Genomic DNA, 5,732 nt, shown 5'->3' with positions numbered 1-5,732 from the left:
GAATATTATTTGGAGCTGATAAAATTGTACCATGCGAGCCTCTTCTACGTATACTGGGCGCATTAAATGTTTATAAAATAAAATTACATCAAGTTTTAATAATCATGTATAAAACAAAAATCTCCTAAAACATTTCAGTCCTATTTTGAAAAAGTAGTGCATAAATACCCGACAAAATTTTCAAATAATAACCACATTGTCCCTAAATATAATTCAAAACAAACTACATTTTCAATTCAATATCGTGGACCCTATATGTGGAAAAATTTTCCTAATATTGCAAATACGAAAAAAAATAGTATACATCAGTTTAAAAACGAATCGAAACAGATGTTATTACTTATGGATTTTAACATATCCGATTTTAAATGCCTCTTTTAAACTAAAATTCAATTATATAAAATATGTCTCAGAATTTATCAACTTTTATTTTTTTGTTTTTTCATTATTTCGGTTATGGTGTTTCGTCTAATCTTAAAAGTTATTGCTGAAATCTTAGTTCTTGAACATTTTACTATTTAACTATTAATGAATTGTTATTTATTTTACTTTTAATTAAATTGGTTTTATAATATACATATATAAAACGGTTTTTTTAAATTAAGTACTCTTTTATTTTGAATTTTTTGTTCTTTATTTAAATAATACTTTATTACAAATTGTCATAAATTTTATTTTCATAATTTTCAATAAATACTTTGTATAATATACGTATATAGTGTGGCTCTTGTAAATACGTGCTCTTTAATTAATTAATTTATTGTTTTCTTTTTTACTTTTCTTTCAGTTTTTCTTGTTTACTTGATTATTACTCTTAACATAAATAGTGTTCTTGAAGTATTTCTTAAACTAATTGTTATTTATTTTTACATTTATAATTTTTAATAAATAGTTTGTAAAGTATAAATATATTATACGGCTATTGTAAATACGTACGATTGGGGCTCGGTGATAAGACAAAATAATGTCTTCTACTTGCCCCGCCAGTCTTTTTGTTCATAAACTTTTAAATTGTAAAAGCTATTAAACGGCGAAATAAATAAATAAATTATAGTAATAATTTACCAAAATATGTATACACTGAAGATGAAAGAACAGTAATTAATGAGCAAAAAGTTATTGCAGAGAATTTTAATAATTTTTTTATAAACGTCGGTAAAAACCTAGCAAATAAAATAACTCCCGAAAATAAAAATTTTAAATCATATATGAAAGAAGAAGACTGTGTAATGGATGAGCTTAAAGTATCTCCTGATGAACTTCGGTTTGTTTTTAATATGTTAAAAGCAAACAAAAGCTCAGGTCTTGATGACATTAGCCCTTGGGTTGTTAAAGAAGTTTTCGATAATATTGAAAACCCCTAACTAATTATTTTTAATCTTTTATTTAATAATGGAATTTTTCCTGACCTTTTAAAACTAGCAAGAGTGGTTCCAATTTTTAAAGACGGTGATATTTCTAAATTATTTAATTATAGACCTATCTCAATACTTCCATGTTTTTCTAAAATTCTAGAGAGAATAATGCATAACAGGCTATACAATTATTTTATAAAACATAAATTGCTTAACAATAATCAGTACGGATTTAGAAAAGGGCACTCAACAGAACATGCAGTGATTAAATTAGTTAAAGAAATTTTAAACGGGTTTGAAAATAACCAATATACTCAAGGGGTTTTTATTGAGCTCTCAAAGGCCTTGATACTGTGGACCATAATATCCTTCTTTGCAAACTTAGAAATTATGGAGTCAAAAATAATAATTACAAATGGTTTTTTTCCTTTCTTAATAATCGCAAACAATGTGTATCTTATGACAAAACCTGTACTAAACCAGAAAACATTTTTTGCGGAGTTTAACCGGGATCTATTCTAGGGCCTTTATTATTTATTATCTATATTAACGATATTTACTTATCTTCTAGTGTATTAAATTTCAATCTTTTTGCTGACGACACTCAGGTTTTTTATACCCACTCAAACATAGAGTCAGTCTTTATCACTATGAATCGTGAGCTTGACAACCTCAATGAATGGTTAAAAGCCAACAAACTATCTCTAAACAAAACTAAAAGCAAATATATTCTTTTTTCTAAATCCTTTAAATCTGAATCTTTGCCCCTAAAACTCCCAAATATTTCAATAGAAAAAACTAACTTACAACGGACATACTGCATTAAGTTCTTAGGCGTTTTACTTGACGAACAAATAAGTTGGAAAGACCACATTAATTTAATAGAAAATAAAATTTCAAAGAGTATTGGAATTATGTAATAGACAAGACATATGTTGGAGAAAAACTGCTTGAAACTTATCTACTTTTCATTTATCCATAACTGTATCAGTTATTGTAATACTGCGTGGGCCTTCACTTTTCCATCAAAATTAACGCGTATCTTAAATAAACAAAAACAAGCATGCCGCCTTATATTAAATGCTAATAAATACACCAGTGCCATTTCACTGCTTAGAAAGCATGGAGTGCTTAATGTTTATCAAATAAATTTTCACACTATCCTTTCATTCATTTTTATATTAAAATATCGTATGCTGCCAAATATTTTTGACGACCTTTTTGTTATTATAAATCATAAATATCAAACAAAGCATTCATTGAATAACTATCAGGTAGCAAAAACCTTATTAAAACAATCTAATTTCTCAATAACATACTGAGGGCCACATTTGTGGAACTCATTTCTTCCAATTGGAAGTAAAGCTATAACTTTACTTCAAACTTTTCTAACCTGTGTTTAAAAGCAAAAATAAAAAATTAACCAAAAAAGCTTCTCTTACAAAGCTTCAACTCCTGGACTACAAGCAATCTCTTTATATTTTAAATGTTTTTAAAATATTACTACCTTTTAAAAATATATATAAAAAACATAAATACTTGCTTTTTGTCAAAGCATTTTTTACATTTGCAGATAATGCAATGAGTTTTCTGCCACCTTTTAATCTTTTATTTGTGTATTGTCTAACTTTCATCATCATGGACATCAAGGACAAGTTTTGTTAGTTCTGCTTTGTTTATGCCTTGCATTGCTCGATTTTTATTCTTAATGTATGAAACAATTGACATCTCTTCTTCCTCCTAGAGAATAGCACAGTACTGTCTTTCAAGACCATTGACTATTTTCCCATCAAGTCTACGGTTTATTGTTTCACGATCTTTAATAAGTGGATATTGTCTTGTTTTATTTGCAGCATGTCCTCTTACATTGTTTTCTTTACACCATTGAACATCAGCTTCAAGTTGTTTGTTTTTTTCTAATATAGCTTTTCTTTTAATTAGTGCTTCAGCATTAGAACTTGGATTTAGTGACTTCATTTGCAAGCGAGTTTTGAATTTTTTGTTGCTGTTACTCATGTTTATTTATTTGTTTACAAATAAAATAATATCGCAAGTTCACATACTGCAAACTGAACTAAAACTATCCTCTAAGCAGGAGCGTAAAATAAAATCTCTATATAAATTCATTATCATCAAAAAGGTAGTTACAACTACTACAAATCTACTTTAAATCATGAATTTTTGTAATATCACTTATATTTTTGTTAAAATTAATATAATTAATGTGGTTTTTGGGGTCCCAAGCATGTGGTTTTTGTAGCGCTTTAGGTACTTCCCTAAAAATATAAGTTTGCAATCAAACTACCATATGAAAGGGATTTTAATACAATAAGCTATTCCAAAAAATTGGAAAGTTGCAACATAATTTCATAAAAGTTATAAACAATTAAAGCCATGCGGTTTTTGAGGTCCCGCACTAAAATATAGCGAAACTTTACTGAAAAAAAAAGCAAACAAAAAATACCAAAATACTTCTAAACCCCTGGGAAGAACTTTTACCATATAAAAGCATATAAAAAAGCAAAATAAAGTTTAATTATTTGTTTTGTACAAAAGATACAGCAAAAGAAAAAATTATGTGGTTTTTGGTGCCGTCTACCTGTACAATTAAGCAGCTTCGCAACGCACAACACTTATAGTACTAATTTTGCAAGTCATTACAACTGTAGTACCTATTTTAAAATTTACAACAATTGCTTAGGTATTTTATATATCATGGTTTTACTTAGATAACCTTAATCCAAACATCAAGGTTTATAATAATCTAATATCTTATATTAGATCATTCTAACTTAATACAAAGTATAAAACCTTCTAAGTAAACGTCTGAAACCTTGTAAGTAAACGTCTGATGTCTTGTATAAGACGTTTATAAACTTTGAAAAGCAAATTAGGTTCTTTTTTTTTGAACATGCAACAAATAAATAGATATACTTGAATATAGATAAAGAAAACACACCTTACTAAGATATACGCCAACAAATGGATGAAAAATTTCAATTGTTAATAAAAAACATTTAATTCTGTAGAATTAGAAAATTCTGTAAAAAGAACACTTTCTGAAAAAATTCTGGGTACATTTTAGTTCATTGGTAATATAATGTAACAGTATATTCAAATAGTTTGTTTAAATATACTAATTATAAGTACTAAAATACTTTTTTTAGTTATTTATACGATTTTATTCACACTAGTACCCAGTCTATACATTTCTAAAAGTCTCTTAATAAAAAAACTAAAGTATCACATCGTAAAATAATAAAATCTTTAATAATATGTTTATCAATTCAATAATAACCTAATAATAAGTTAACGATATGTAACCAAGTAAACAATTTATCCTTCATAAAAATATTTGATGAAATTACAATATTAGTCTACGAAAATAAAAATTGCAGAATTAAACCCTGATGTTTTGCATAAAAATTAAAATAAAATGAAAGCATAACTTTGAAATGTATGAATACAGAACAAAACAGAATAAAAACAAAAAAGTAAAAATATTAATACAAATAATTATCATATATTAATAAAATAATATAATAATAAAAAAGATAAAATTTCGAACTTCAAAAATTATCATGCAGTTTTTTTCCTACAAAGGCTGCTTATCTCATCCAAATAAAATGAAAAATATCATTTAGAATGTTTAAATATCCTAAATTCAATATTAAATATCCTAATAACATTATAAAACAGAACAAACATAAACTTAGTTCATAGAATGATCTGATTGCATTTCTGGTTAGACATGAACAACGTGGATAAGATTTTTGTAGACATTTTTTCATACTGTTTTATAAATATTTCGATTAATATTTATTAGTATTAAATTTTATTTTTTAACTTTATAATATTGCAAAAATTTGTTTAAACGTAACGAGAAAAATAAACAAAAACTTTATAACATTTACATTTTAGCATACTAGATAAAAATAAAGTTTTATCAAAAAGTTATTATTATTTTTTTAATCAAATATTAAAATATACATTTTTTAAAGTTGGCTGCCAATTTTCTGATGATTAATCTAAAAAACATATAGAAACATCAGAGATTATGTAAATCCACGAATGGTTCCTCGTGTGTTCGGTCCATATTTAGTTAGAGGTTTTAAGATAATTCATTATTTAAGGTTTAAAGACCTTTTGAAACCAAAAAAGTCAACTTTTATAAGGAAAAATACAATATCTCAAGATATATATACTAAATTTTAAAATTTCTAGCTAATAAAAGGATATTAATGCAATTATCAATTTGAAATGAAAAGCTATGTGTATTGAAGAGGTAACATCTTTTTATAGATTTATCATGATAAAAAGAAATACGTAGAATGCATAAACAAAAGCATATATTCTTCCCTGAAAAAAAATAATTAT

Source organism: Hydra vulgaris, chromosome 11 (assembly GCF_038396675.1).
Source record: "Hydra vulgaris chromosome 11, alternate assembly HydraT2T_AEP".
Classification (NCBI taxonomy): Eukaryota; Metazoa; Cnidaria; class Hydrozoa; order Anthoathecata; family Hydridae; genus Hydra; species Hydra vulgaris.
The sequence above is the reverse complement of the archived record's forward strand: the minus strand, read 5'-3'. Positions refer to the sequence as shown.